The sequence below is a fragment of the Thermobia domestica genome, chromosome 7, assembly GCF_964235325.1.
Source record: "Thermobia domestica chromosome 7, izTheDome1.hap1.1, whole genome shotgun sequence".
NCBI lineage: Eukaryota > Metazoa > Arthropoda > Insecta > Zygentoma > Lepismatidae > Thermobia > Thermobia domestica.
The window spans coordinates 253,484,476-253,500,658 of NC_137460.1; positions in this window are offsets into that span (position 1 = coordinate 253,484,476).

The following is a 16,183-nucleotide window of genomic DNA, read 5'->3' on the forward strand; positions in this document are numbered from 1 at the left end:
AATTTGCTATGTATTTGTTGTTAGCTTTTACATATCTTTTACCACATTGCGAGATTCCTCCTCGTATACCCTTTTCTAGCATTAGTATTTTATCATAATCAGTCAACATTTCTAAGTTAATTTTTGTCATCTTTAACATTGCATCCCACAATAGATCCGGTGCTGTGTAATACCAAGCAGGATCTAATTCATATGCCTTTAAACACACATCTCTAAAGTTTTCAAATATATCTGTTAATTGAAGGACATCTGTTTTGATATAATGTTCAGTTAAGTCCCTCACTAACTTCAGATCGAATTCTTTACAAACTCGTACATGAAGCTTATGACGTTCAGGACTCATTTTTTCTCCTGTTAATCTGTTTGTAAATTTGTCTATAGATAATGGAACAGGTTCTTCTAATTTTTCAAATGAATCAACATAATCAAATGGATAATCACTTTTAGTATTAACTAGATCAAGCTTATCAATCGGGAAAAACTTTAATGTTTCTCGAAATTGTTCTGGCTTTAAATTACTAGTTAACTCTGCTAAACTCTTTGGCATAAATCTAAATGAATCAACAAATCTTAAATTTATTCCATCTTTTTTGGTCCTGCTTTTACATATTTTTCATGTGTTATGTACGTTTCTTCATTATTTGCGATCAGTTTAATTTTCTGTGTATCATAAGCTAACTCCTTAATAAACAAATGCGTATCATAACCAGTTAAATTGTGAAGAAATACAGGAACAAAGTTGGGATTTTTATAGTTTAAATTGCAATAACTGTGAGCTGCACCACTAAACTTTCCAGTTAAACGATCATGATCTCTTACTTTTGCTTTATTTTTATTTATCTTATACAAACACTTTTTTAAGTCATGCTTTCATTCTTTTATTTTTTCACTCATATCATCTCTATCCTTGTAAAACTCTATTTTCTTCTCTAATATATTTATTTTTTTTCTCAACAGCTGGTGGTAAGTCATTCAAGTTTTTCTCACATATATGACAAGTATCTGAACTGTTATAAGCTTCTATTTCCTCCTCACTAAGCGGGGTCATATCAACTACCCTGTTATATATTTCCATAATTTCTATTGCATCTTTTTGTAACACTTCAATAAATACTTTCGCAGCATCTGGACCTATATAACTAACAGGGGCTTTATAGTTCCCATTTGAATATTTTACATAGTAACAAAAACTCATTGGCTCATGCTTTTGATATTTTACTGTTTTACTACAATTATGCTCTATTTTTAACTTACATAAGATACATTCAAAGTCAGCAAATATGACAAATGGAACTTTTATGACCGATTATAGTTTTGAAACTCTATTTGATTGTTGTATGGTTTTGGAAGTTCTATTCTAACAGCCTCATGCTCTTTACAATATAACTCATGGTTTTGTAACTGCTTCTCATTTCGAAAGTGTCTTGTTAAACATCTATCACAAAAGTATAACTTCTCAGTATGTTTTGTTACTTGACTTCTTATTAATCGTGATAAGTCTTTCATCCAACAAAAATGATTATTATTTTGATCTTTTACATATAATAAATTAACATGATTTCGTTGCTTTGTTTTTGTGATTTCAAGTGGGTATACATTATAGTTCTTGTCATAGCTGTAAACATTGATGGAAATATTACTTCTTCTTTCAAATTTCGGAATATCTTTTAATTGTACTGGAAATTCAATGTTATCACAATATTTCTTTTGCAACTCATTAACAAGTTGTTTATGATGTGAAGGTCTTTGATACTGAGAACATCTGTCTATAGGTTTAAAATAACATGGAATAGAATACAAGAAACATTTATTGTCTTTATTTTTAATATTAATCACTGCTTTCTTATCTTTAATTGGTTTAGTAAGTTCAATATAGGAAGAAGCTCTTAATTGTACATATTTGTTTAATCTGATTTGTAAGTATTTAATTTGATGTAATGTCCAACCTGATCCTCTACCTTCAAATTCTTCCATTTCTCTACGAAGTTTTTGTTTTGCATAAGATATATTTTCATTTAAGTCAGTTGATTCTAATATTCTCTCGTTTGATGTTTTGAAATTGCGCTATTGTATTTCTTTATCTTTTCTATAATCACAGATGAAAACAAGGGTAACTTTAACAGGGTGAAATTTTAATTCTTCTTTGATTTTGTTAATACCAACTCTTCCACTTGTATCTAAAAATTTTATTGGATCTTTATATCCACCTATGTTTTCAACTTTAATAGTTTGTAAACGCTTCTTGAGTGCTGTTTCTTCTAATTCTACTTTTATAGGTGTACGTGTTGGTTTCGGTTCTTCAATTACTTTTTGTTTAAATGGGAATATAATCTGTCTTCTGCTTTGTTCATCATCATATTGGTTAAGAAGGTTTATTAGTTCATGTTTTCTTAATCGGGAATATCTTCTGATTCCCCTCTCTTTACATTGTCGCCTTAACTCTACTACAGTAAATCTAATATAATTAGTCATCTTTTAATATATAGAAAATCTTACTATTACTCAATTTTTATCTTCGTCGGATTATTTCTAATCATTTTTGTACTATTTTTACTTCCATATATCCTAATACAACACTTAACATTGTACACTCCTGCCATTGTCTATATATTACGCGTTGTATCAGAACACGACTTTCATGGGAATAACCCATCAAAGTTACATATACATGTATTAAAATTAAATCGTTTTTGTAAACTTACTCATCATCGTCATAATCATCGCTACCATATTTATATTCATCATCACTATGCAACTCAAGTGTTTCTTGTTGCATTATTAATAATTCTTTTTCCTTTAACAGTATTTGTTTCCCTAGTAGTGCTGCTAAGAGTTTAAGATCATGATGAATTAGTTTAAGTCTATCATGTAATAAATCAAATTCTTTCTCCATATTTATTATACAGAAAACCAACAAAAATGAGATAAATTTAAAAAATCTAAGAATAAAAACGAACAGCTGAATATGACAAGTGCTAAGGAAATATTATCTCACAAACCTATATTTGATTGTGTATGTAAACATTTAGAAATTGGTGGTTATAATGAAGACAAAATAAATTTTAGCGTGTCCATAGGTATGTTAGATCATTTGTTCAAGAAAACCACCAAAGAAAAGAACCCATTTCTTATACAAAACATTCTCTATGCAAACGTTATGAATTTGTCTGATGAGATGTTAGATTCACTGACTGATGAACAATGGTTATCTATTGGTTATGATGATTATGAGGAGGAATATAATTATGACCACATTACAGAAGGTTTCATACGCAAATATCAGGAGGAAGTTAATATGAGTAAAATATGTTCATGGAAAAAGTTATCAGAAGAGTTTATAAGAGAATTAGCTGATAAAGTTGATTGGGAGAATATTTCGGAAAGCCAAGACTTATCAGAAGACTTTATAAGAGAATTTGCAGATAGAGTTGATTGGAAAGAAGTATCGTTAAATCAAAACCTATCTGAAGAATTTATTAATGAATTTATAGACAAAGTTGATTTTGATGTTATATCTTATGGAAGGAAAGTCTCTGAAGCCTTTATACGAAAACATGCAGATAGAGTTGATTGGTGGAGCTTATGTAGGACTCAGCAATTATCAGAAAACCTTATAAGAGATTACGCTGACAAAGTAGATTGGGCAATGATTTCAATGTTTCAAAATTTAACAGAAGAATTTATTGCAGAGTTCAAAGACCGCGTTTATTGGGATAACATTTCAATTTATCAAGACCTCTCTGTAGAGTTTATATATTTATTTAGATATTTTGTGGATTGGAGAGTTATAATAAGAAAATATCATAATAATTCCGATTTAGGTAGTATATTGAATTTAGCATTCGATGTTGCAACAGATGGTTTGTTTAATGTTTACCTAATTACCTTTTATGACTATTATATCATAAAAGTCGTAACCTTAGTTATTAATTACCTTTAATCTGTTCGAGCCTTTTATGGTTATTATTCCATAAAAGACAAACATTTATATTTACACTACAACATTACTCTTATCTACCCAACTATTATGTGAATCATCAAATCCTAGCCATTTAACGTATACTTTATCACTTTTGTTTCTTAACACCTTTTCCACCAAGTATTCATCTGTATGTTACGTCTTTAATAGTTCTGGCTCATAAAATCTTCCTTGTACATCCTCTTCTTTTAATTCTTTAATTCTATATGTAGGTGGTTTAGATGGAATAACTTCGCTAATAACAAATACTTCTGTTGACCAATTAGGTGTATATCTTTTCTCAAATAACCCTTTCGACTTACTTATACGAACATGATCACCTAATTTGTGTTTGGGTTTAACACGCTTATATTCTTTCTTATACACCTTCTCCAATATTGTTCGCTCATTCTTCTTATTAACTTCTATAGGCTTTAAACCAATTGTTCTATGTACTCTATTATTATACTCACTAACCAATGTTGGTAATATCTCTATCCATTTGTAATTCCCTTGTTTTGTGAACCTCTTCCACATGTTCTGTTTAAGTGTTCTATTAAATCTCTCAACAACAGAAGCTTTCTTACCACTATAGGTTGAGTAATGATTAATCTTATTTTCATCCATTAACTTCTTAAATTCTTTATTGGAAAACTCTTTACCTTGATCAGTTTGTAAGTTAGTAGGTTTTGTTGTTCTTAATATGGATTCGAATGCTTCTGTAACATTTTTACCACTCTTATCTTTAACAGGAACAGCAAACGCATATTTAGAAAACACATCTATAATCGTTAGCAGATACTTATAACCTTTATTTAATATGGAAACACCTTTTAATACTCCACTATCCATTTCAACAAGGTCAGCTTGCCAAAGATCATCGATACCTTTTATAACTACACTTAATCTGTCAAAGTTTTTTCTAGACGGCTTGTGAATTTCTTCTATAATGTCTTCTCTAATACCTTTACCATCATATAGTCAATCATTCTTTTTAACGAATTGAGTTTTAGTAACACCGCATACAGAACAAATACCTTTCTTTAGATATCTTCCATTCTTTGTTTGTTCAATTCTAATGGTATCTTTCTCCGTATCTGTCAATTTCTTACATTTAACACAATACATCATCATCATTATTTATTGTATAGAATACTATACTTTTAACATTATCGTCATCACCACTTGATTTGTTTTCACCTTCATCTTCTATTTCTATATCTATAATAAGCAATAATAATTTACCTTTTTTCAATTCAGAATCGTTAGATGGTCTAATCCTTAACTGATCATACATATTAAAGTGTAATGGAAAACTTTCAACTAAAGCGTCATTTAAAAATAAGTCTATAAGATGTTTATTAAGACTTGATTCTATATGCATTAACCTACCTCTATAAAGAAATTTGTAGGCAGCAGCTAAATTATATACAAAAAAGGCCGGTTTCCCAAGATCATCTTCTGCCAAACGACATGGAATTTCAACGATTTCTTTTCGTGTAAGTAAATTAAACTCTTCTTTCACTAATTCAAGCTTTTCTAATGTTACAACATCTTGTTTATCAATAACATTAGATACATTAACCAATCTTTTGTTCTTAAAATCAACCCAGGATGTAAAAACTTCTCTAGATTCTTTTTTTATACTTTTAATGTTACCAAAAATATCCATATTTATTATATAGCAAACGTCTTTAGGAAAGTTCTCTTTCTATGTACATTACAACAAACAATAATTGTCCTTGTTCCATAGCAGAATTTTTATTTGGTTTAATCGTAATTATATCATTCTTTCTAAAGCTAAAGGGTAAATTTTCAATCAAAGTATCACCTAAATATATCTCTAGAAAGTATTTATCCAAACTTAATTCTATGTGCATTATTTTTCCATTATAGAGAAATTTGTAACCATTAGAAAGATTGAATATTCTAAAGATTGGGTCTTTAACATTCTTAGTTCTCAATCGATATAATAGAGGTATGGTTTCTTTCTGCATAATCAATTTAGTAGTATCCATCCTAATCTTTTGAAAATCTTCTTTCTTTATGTATGTATCTTGTAACGTTTCTAATGCATCTTCAAATCGTTTTCTATCGTTCTCTAGTTGATCTTCTATTGATCTAAGTTGACTTTCGCTAACAACATCATTTAAATTCTACAACAATTTTAATCTTTCTTCACTAATATCAACATCACCTTTTCTATCTTTAAAATTACCAAATATATCCGTACTCATTTATTATACAGAAAATGCCCATCCTAATTTTTCAAGACATTTCTTTAACATCTCTATTTGTTTAGGTGAGTGTTTAAAATCAATATCAACATGAATATCATGCTTTTTCAACAGATAGTACAATATACATTTTAAGTTAATAAACAACACTCTTTTTGGATACAGTTCTATAAAGGTCTCGTGTAAGTTTTCAAACTCGTTCATAAGCGTTTCTTCCATATGTCGTAAGTTTAATGGTTTTTGATCGGTAACGTGATAGTGTATTAAACAGACATCATCATAATATTTTGTGTATTTATTTTTCTTTAGTACTTGTAGAACATCTTTTGTTGATATTAAATCTTTTGGCTTATCTCTAAATTCATCATTTAACACCTTGAACACATCTTCGGGAATAATTCTATCCTGTAAAGCTTGCAAACGAGATAACTGTAACTTAAATCTTTTTGTAGTATCATACCATGGTTTCCCACACAAGCAGCTCTCATTCCTTCATTAGTACTGTAAACAAAACCATTCGCTACAGAACAATCATCACAAATGTATGTACTCCTACCTTTTGTTAATGAATAACTACCACAATTACTGCATTTTAATGGTCCGGTGTTATAATTTGACATGTCCTTTAAGGTAATTATTGGATATAACTTTGCCAACTCTTCTTCCGTATACAAAAATTTAGGTATTAACATTTTCCATAAACCAGTAACATTATATACGTTGTTTTTATCTTTTAAGTCTGTCTTACTAAGATCCCGAAAATACCAATTAAATTTATATTTAACTAGTGCATCTAATTCATCCTCATGCTTTTCAAAATAATTTAAAAATCTATTGTGTATAGCTTCCATATTTATCTTAAATAAAATTTTTATGGATATAAACCATAAAAGTACTTAAACTTAATAAATATTTAATCATTTTTAATCATATACATAACATCACTAAAAGAATACCCTTGATTTAGAAGATTTAAAACCTTAACACAAAGATGACCACATATAACTGAATTAGTCTTGCATTCATTCGTCATTGTAAAATAAGTTTTCAGTACCAAGATATTGTACTAGTTGTTTAGGAGGAACACCACCATAAGAATCAAATACGTACTTTATGTTGTTATCTTTCCAATAGCATATCCAATGAGTACCAATGTTTTCTGATTTATCGAAGTTAACTACACCACACTCATTTACATAGGGTTTTTGTGGAAGTTCGTCACTCATAAATACGCCTCTAAATCGTTTTATCTTTAATTCTTTAACCAACCTCTCTATATCGAAGTTGGTCAATGGTTTTAGTTTTTTGACTTCTTTGGTTTACCTGCTCCCTGCTTTTCTTCTATAGTCATGTTGTGTCTTTTTTGTTCTTCAAGTTCTTGTTTATTCTTGTTAGCATCAAGTACAGTTTTAGTAATCGCTGCTGCACCACCTGCTAATGAACCAACTGCTCCTAAAGCTGCTAGAATGGCCGGAATTGTAAAATTAAAACCACCCATATGCTCTTTCTTAATATTTTTCATTTGTGCAGTAGTTAGAGTTAAATCCATTCCTTTACCTTCTTTAATTTTCTTAGATTTATCGCTGAGTTGTTTCTTTGTTAATACATGATCAATATTTAAATCCTTTAGTTCGTTGTAAGGAACACTAAACATACAACCTTTAATAGAACACATCTTCCTATTTATTTAAGAGAAAATCTTAGTTTGTAAAAGTACAGTTGTTATAGCTCCACCAAAATCAATTAAGGAATCATTCTCATCTGTTATCCTTATCTCAAAATTATCAACCTTGTCTTTAGATATAGGAAAAAATAATGGATAAGTAGGCTCATAAATAATACTATGTTTAAACTCAGCATCTGTTTTAAATGATGCTATAATTCCCGTTTCTCAATGTGTATATTCCGTATCTTTAACAAACATACCATCTGCTATATTACAATGAACATTAATTGTATCGAACGGATGAAACTTTGGCAACTTACTTCCAATATGTGTTTTGGTTTTTTCTAAAACTTCAAGAACATTAAACCCGAGGACAGTACCTATACCCCCAATTGTAACATCATTACTATTAGTTTCTATTTTAACTCTATTTCTTAAATGATCTTCTGATAATGTTATGTTGATGGATTGAGATTTTAAATACTCATTAAGTGATTTTAAATTATATTGCCCTTCTGGTATAAAAACTTGTCTATCACCATATGAGAAACTGCTTTTTTCTGTTGTTATGTTTGGAGTTAGATATGTAATGTAAAACCCAATTAGTCCTATACTTAAGTAGTTGTTACTGTTGTCTAATTCGTAATGGAGTTTCTTCTTTAAAACAGAAGTATCATTCGTTAACTTAAATACCTTAGCCATTAATTATATATTAAATGAATGAGTTTGATTTACCTAGAGATATTCCAAGAGAGAAAGTAATCAAGTTAATGGAAGATATCATTCAAAAGTTAGAATACAGTTTAAAGAAGAAAAAGAGAAAATTACGAATTGTTAAATATGCATACTACACTTTGATTACGTTATCGGTTATACTTTCTGCAACAACTAGGTTTATGAATATTTTTATACCTGTAACAATTTACTCAATATTAACAACGTCTCTTGCAACTGGAAGTGCTATTATAACAGGTTTGTCTTCTAAGTTAAACACAAGCAAAAGAAAAGACGAATATAAAACCATTGTCACTTGTATTAACTCATTTAAAGAACAGTTAGAGATGATAATAACATTAAATGGTGAATTGGATAACGAATATATAAAAGATACGTTGCTTAAGATGAGAGAACAACTTAAAGATATAAGATCATAAAAGAGACGATTTTCTCTATAATAAATGAGTAAGAAAACTATTAATTGAGATGTAAGAGAGATGACAAAAGAAACAACAGTTAAGAAAAGAAATGGAGAACTTATACCTGATGATATTCGATGTCTTATCGTGGGTCCATCTGGTTGTGGTAAAACTTTTTTTTTATTTAACTTCTTATTACAGCCAGGTTATTTAAACAATAATTACTTTTACATATATTCTAAAAGCATGAATCAGCCAAAGTACGTGCAATTAAAACATCGATTTGAAGAAGCAGAACTAAAATTCAATAAACAAATAGCAACGTTCTTAAGCAGTAATGATTGTATTGTACCTATTGATGAATGTGAAAAATACTCTGTCGTTGTGTTTGATGATTACATTTTGGAGAATCAAGATACTGTTAGAAATTAATTTACAAGAGGTAGACATAGACATTTAGACTGTTTCTATCTTGCACAGACATATTCAAAAGTACCTAAACAGCTTATAAGAGATAACGTTAAACTCCTATGCATATTCAGACAAGATGATACTAATCTTAAACATGTGTATAATGAATTTGTTGGAGGGGATATGTCTTATGATAAATTTAAAGAGATATGTTCAAAAGGTTGGCAAGAAGATTATGGTTTTATAGTAATTGATATGACAAGGAAGATAAACAATGGTAAGTATAGGAACAAGATAAAACACTTCTTAAACGTTTGATGTTTTTTCACGTTTATTGACGTTTTTTCACGTTTATTGACGTTTTAACATTTGACGTTTATTGACGTTTTAACGTTTGACGTTTATTGACGTTTGTTCGTGTTCTATATAATAAATGGATGAGAAAGAAATTAATAAGAATATCAAGTTAAAGGAGTTCTTGATAAAGGGCTTCAAATCATGGAAGAAAGAAAGAGCAGGTATATACGATAAATTTAAGACACAAGAACAGCCTGTAATTGATGCTATTCAAAAGTTGGGAAGTGAGATCAAAGAGGTAGCAGAACAAAATAAAAATCTAATAACTGAACTTGTTCCAGTTGTACATAAGACGGCTTCAATAGATCCTAGTCTACTAGAAACACCTAAAAAGATAACATATGTTAGTCCTCCAAGTAGTAGTGATACACCTATAACACGAGAAATAAAACAAATGAGAAAACAAATTAAAGACAAAGTGGAAGGAGTAGAGCCTTTAACAACAGCACAATCATTTGGAAGTATTGCAACAAAATATTATAGTAGAAGAAATGATAGTGTATTTGGTATAAGAGCTGTAGAAGAAGATGGAAAAATAATAAATAAGATAGGAAATTCTGAAGTTAAAGTGAGTATTGATGATTTGATAATTAATGGTAAAACTTATAAAGGAACAGAAGGTCTATGGGAATTGTTAATGATGAATACTAATAAAACCATTGAAGATTATGATGATGACGATTTTGAACAGTACAAGGAAATAATAATAGAATCAGATGCTGCCTTCCAAAAGTATAATCGAGATAAAAAAGTAGCATCTAATAGAGGTTCTAAGTACATTAATATTATCAAGCCTATTTGGGATGATTATAATAAGCCAAATTTACCTCCAACTCCTAAAAAGAACACAACACCTAAAAGTACTCGTGAAGGAATTAAACAATATACCGAGATACCTAAAGAATATATATGGATGGATGATGTGAGAAAGTTAATTGATCGGCTAATAGTTATAGATGGAGAAGAAAAGGCTGGTAATAATAAATTTTATATTGAGAAAGTTGGTATAGTGAGTATGATAATTAATAAGCTTTCACAATTTATTCCTAATGATCCGAAAGGTATAGGTTATTTGATTAAGATCTTAAATACATTAGCACCACAATTCTGGAATGATGAGAAGCTTGGAAAAGGATTAGTAAATGATTTGATTAATAAACTCCAATTTGAATTACATATTCCTGGTATGTCGTACTGTGGTCCGGGGACTAAACTTCAAGAAAGGTTAAAAAGAGGTGATAAAGGTATTAACCCATTAGATGAGACTTGTAAAGAACACGATATATACTACAAAGACAATAAAGATACAGAGTCAAGACATATTGCAGATAAGCAATTAGAAACTAAAGCATGGAAAACAGCATTTAGTAGTGATCCATCAATTGGTAAACGATTAGCTGCTCTTGGGGTTGGTACTGCTATGAATGCTAAGGTTAAGTTAGGATGAGGATTATAAGTTTTTAAATGTTATTATCTATGATTTTTTTATGGATATATCCCATAAAAGGTTGTTTAAAGATTTTCTTTATAATAAATGGATAGTGTTTAGAGTTACGAGTTACAGAGTTTTAAAGCTAACACAAGAACATTTAATAATTTGAATGAAGCTAACGAAGATATTGAGTTCGATTTCGATGTGGGAGATGGGTTCATACATCCACACAAAGCACTTTGTCATATGACTTTTGAAGTTGTTGGTGCATCAGTTGGAGGAACATTTGGTGCAAATGATACTATAAAACTTGTATATAACTTCTTACCATTCCTCTTTTCTCAAATTGAGGTAGGAAAGCTTGGAGTGGTTATAGATAAGATTGAATTACCTGGAATAACATCTACAGCTATTGGAACATTAAAGATTTCCAAACCAGAAGTTGAATATCTAAAACAAGCAGGATTTGAAACAGATCATAAACTTGGTCTAAGAAAGGACTTTAGCGTTTTGTATCCATTAAGATTAATTCCAGGTTTTTTAAGTGATTATAAAGAGGTTATGTGGAAAGGTGGATTGAGAATAACATTTACAAAAGCTAACAACAATAACGATGTCTTGTACAAATGGGCTAGAACAGGAGCAGGTGCAACAGCTCCTCATGATGGAAAAATAACAAAAAAAGTATGGAGATAAGAATGCCTATGGTTGAATACGAATCTAATTACGAAAACAAGTTAAAGTTGAATATTCTTAAGGAACCTAAAATTATGTTTTCATTCCATACTTATCAATGTGTTCAGAAGACTGTTGTAGGTTCTTTCTTGGAGTTCGATGTTACTACTCAATTTAATTCTAGACAATTTGATATGCCTGATTTCGTAGTTATAATGTTCCAAAGTGATAGAAGTGGTAAACAAACAGCAGTTGCAAGTAAGTTTGATCATTGTAAGGTAAAGAATATCTATCTTAAGAATGGAAGGAATGAGGTATTTCCAAAACAATCAAAAAACTTAGATATTGCTAACAGGGATTTTTTTAAGATGTACGAAGATTATACTGCATTTAAGAGAATAACATGTGGCAATACCGAAATGTACTGTGATCCTGAAGAGTTTATAAATAACAGACCAATGTATGTAATTAATTGTAGCAAATGGAAAAATGTATCAGTAAATGAGAGAACAAATATAAAGATTGTAGTAGACTTTGCAGAAGCTGTGGCTGCTAATACTATATGTTATGCGATTTTAATTGGACAAAAGAACTACATATGATCCTAAGAATGATAAAGTAGTAGAAGAGTTTTAGATAGTTAAATGTATTTTTGTGATGTTTTCCATAAACGAAATTGACAAAAATGATTAAAATATTTGTGGTGAAGATAAAAAATTGAAGAGTGATCGTTGATTTTCTATATAGCAAATACGATGGCGAGTCATATTGAGGTTTTAAATAAACTTGGAAGTCTTGAGCAAAAACAAGTTATTGGATTAAGAGAATTAGAATTAGGTATAGAACATAAGATTGTGAAAATGGAAAAGATTAAAACTAAGTTTGGAAAGAGCATTTTAGTTAAGTGTGAGGAGTTTAAGGTCTTTCTTCCACCTAGATTTACAAAACACTTAACAGATAAAATGATTGATGAGATCACTAAAGATGGAATAAAAATCAAATACACTGGTCTAAAAGATAATTATCCAACTGTTGAGTTCTGTATGTAAATTTCAAATGAGAAGTGGTTTTATGAATTTTAAATGAGAAGTGGTTTTATGAATATTTTCATAAAACGAACATTTTCCTTATAACAAATAAGCAGCTATGGCTAATTATTTGAATAAAAAATGACGTTAAAGCATTGAGATTCCTTCGCATATATGAGTTAGAAAAAAGTAAACCGTACGAGATAACATTATGGAAATTGATTCAAACACAACGTTATGGTCAAAGAGTTTTAATACATTTAGATGAGAAATATAAGACGTTATTACCACCAAGATATAATGACGAAACTGAGCAAGTGTTGAAAGATTTGAAAAATATAAACTGTTTGTTAAGTATGAGGGTTTGAAAGATTTAGATAATGGTTATAAAATACATCAGTTTCACTTTAGAAATGAATCCAAAAATAACAAAAAACGATTAGAATATGAACGAAGTTAGCAGAAGATTCCATTATCAGTATCCGAACTTGTAATTTTAAGTATCTTATAAGTGTTATAAGTGGTTTTATGGTTTCATTACTATAAAAACTAAAACCTATTGGTATACAGAACACAATGCCGTTTGAATTCTAAAGATACATGTATAAATAAGAGATTTAATTGGGTTTTTTAATAATATCCTTAGAACTATGCAACCTACAACACATTCGATAGATAGTAAATTTATTTCTCTATTGATTACCGTTTGAATTTTGAAAATCGGTTAATATTTGATGAAGTTATAACTAATTCAAAATTTCGGGAATTTTTTACGGGTTTATTTTTGAGTTTTCGGGAAAATGTTAATCTTTAAAAAAGTCTTAGAATTTTGTGTAGATTATGATAGTATTTTTTTATTTTTCAAATATCTGATTTTTTTGCAGTGTGCCAACTCATTTATTTTGCTGAAATTTGCCAACTCTTTTATTTGATGAGTTAGCACATTATAACTATGGAGGGGTAAAACTATCCTCTTAAAAATATTTTGGGTAAACACTATAATATTTGGTAAGTGAGTTGGCAACACTGACATTTTTTCTTCTTTTGTCTTACAACTTAGGATTTAGTTCTAATATTCTGGTGTTGATGGGAAGGAAAGAGACACTAGCGCATGCATGTGGCACGTTTTGGATCTAGATGCTAACTCTGTCGACAAGGATGCTAACGGCGAAGATGCATTCGCTTGAAAACTAGTCGTTACGAGGGAAAAGTTAAGCGAAGAATGCTGCGCCCGAGCTATGCTTAGCTCTTAAATCCAATGTTTAGTATATGGGAGGCGAAGAATACAACGCCGTTACTTCGCTGTTAGTCATTCTCTCTCTGTTTCTATTGCACAAACCTCTTTGTCGTTCAGAGCTGAGAGAAGTGAAAAGAGAAAGAGAATCAGATTGCGAGTCACGTTTTACTTCCTCCTTCTTTTTTGCTATATATGTATATGTGTGCTCGGCAGCTGATATTGTAAATGTCTGTGTGTGCGATTGAGCGAGAGTGTATATACATATATCTGTAGCAGCTGTATACAACATACTAAACTTTAAGGTTTTATAATTCAGTTATTTGTGAACCGATCTCGATCAAACAAAAACTATTTTTTCAATCAAAGACAGTACTATAAGTTATAAGTTTTAAATGTTTTCATGATTTTAAATGTCATAAAAGCCTATGCGATCTCACTTTAACATTGTAGTTATGGGAATACTTTGCGCATAGTAGAGCTTCATTAATTTTTATGTCTAAATAATCTGGTCACAAAAAAGGGTCAAAATTGTGTCAGTCAACTAATGTTAAAGCAAAAAAATTATTCAAAGAAAGTGTTTAGTAATTACGTTAGTCATTTGTAGTTAGTGATATTATATCCCTTTTCTTTAAATTTTGACAATCTTTTTTGTATCCAATCATGAAGTTTTATATGGGATATGGAACAAAAGTTCTCATTATAATATGCAGGAATTCCACATACAACACATTTACTATTAATATTTCTTTCATTAGTTAAGTCATAACAAGATGTAATTTCGTTCCTTCTAGTAAAATATGGTGGGAAACCAACACGTATTATATCTTTAAATAAAATAACTTGTGGTGCTGGTAATGTAAAACCTACAGGGTTATATGTTGAATCTACAAACTTACATTCTGATAATGTAGCTGGTCTTAAAATCTTAAATCGTGTGTCTATATCCTTAAAAAAAGATATATTATTTTTATAAAGTCATGCTCTAGCATTTTATTATGTATTTCAACCACTCGTTCTTTTGATGAGAGTGAATAATCTAACAACGGTCCAGAATTTTTTAAAAACTGTTTAATTTCTTTATTGAGATTCTCTGCTCTATAACATCTTTTATAGTTATCAGACCTCTTGTTTCCATTTCTAGCGAACTCTTGGAATTGTTTTAATTCTCCACAAATTACACACTTTTTCATGATTTATTAAATATAAAATATCCAAAATAGTTAGCTCATTTTTGTTTGATTTTAAATGTCATAAAAGCCTATGCGATCTCACTTTGGGTTATCCTTTTGTGTTAAAGTACTATAGTCAGTGGCGGCTTCATAATTTTTTGGTAGTTAGGTTGTGGAAGGGGAAAGTGTCTGCAGAACATACATATGTACCCTACTAACTTGTTCCCACCCAAATATAAACATATGACTTTATGAGCACGTAAATCTACTTTTTACATCTTCTATTACTCTAAAATATTATGTATACGAACTCTACTCTATGTTTTAGTACGACTCTGCAATTGTGTGTGGTTTCAATCCACTTAATACATGTGGCCTTATAGTATTGCCTGTATTCACCCAGATATGTTAGGATGAATAGGGTCATTCGAGGCGATTATATATATATATATATATATATATATATATATATATATATATAAAATTTTTAAAGAATTAGTATTATAAAATTTTTGAAGAAAATGATTTTTTGTGAACTTTATAGTAGAGATTTGTTATATTTTAATTCTGTAGAAAGTTCTTTAATAAAGCACTAATTATACAAGGTAATTTTCTTGAAAGTGGCCCTATTCACCCCAATCTACTATATTTTCCCAAACAACAGTCATGTAGAAAAGTATGTCAGGAGGTTGAAAGTGTACCAAGTAATAAGAGAAAAAGACTGAGACCTTTGAATATATTTTCATACTTCAATCTCACGCATTGAATTTTTAGATTATTTAAGAAACATAAGAGCCGAACAGGTATTTGACTGTAGAAAATCTACTTTATGAAGAATTTGATTTTCAAACATAATTAGTGTTGGCCATGAGACAAA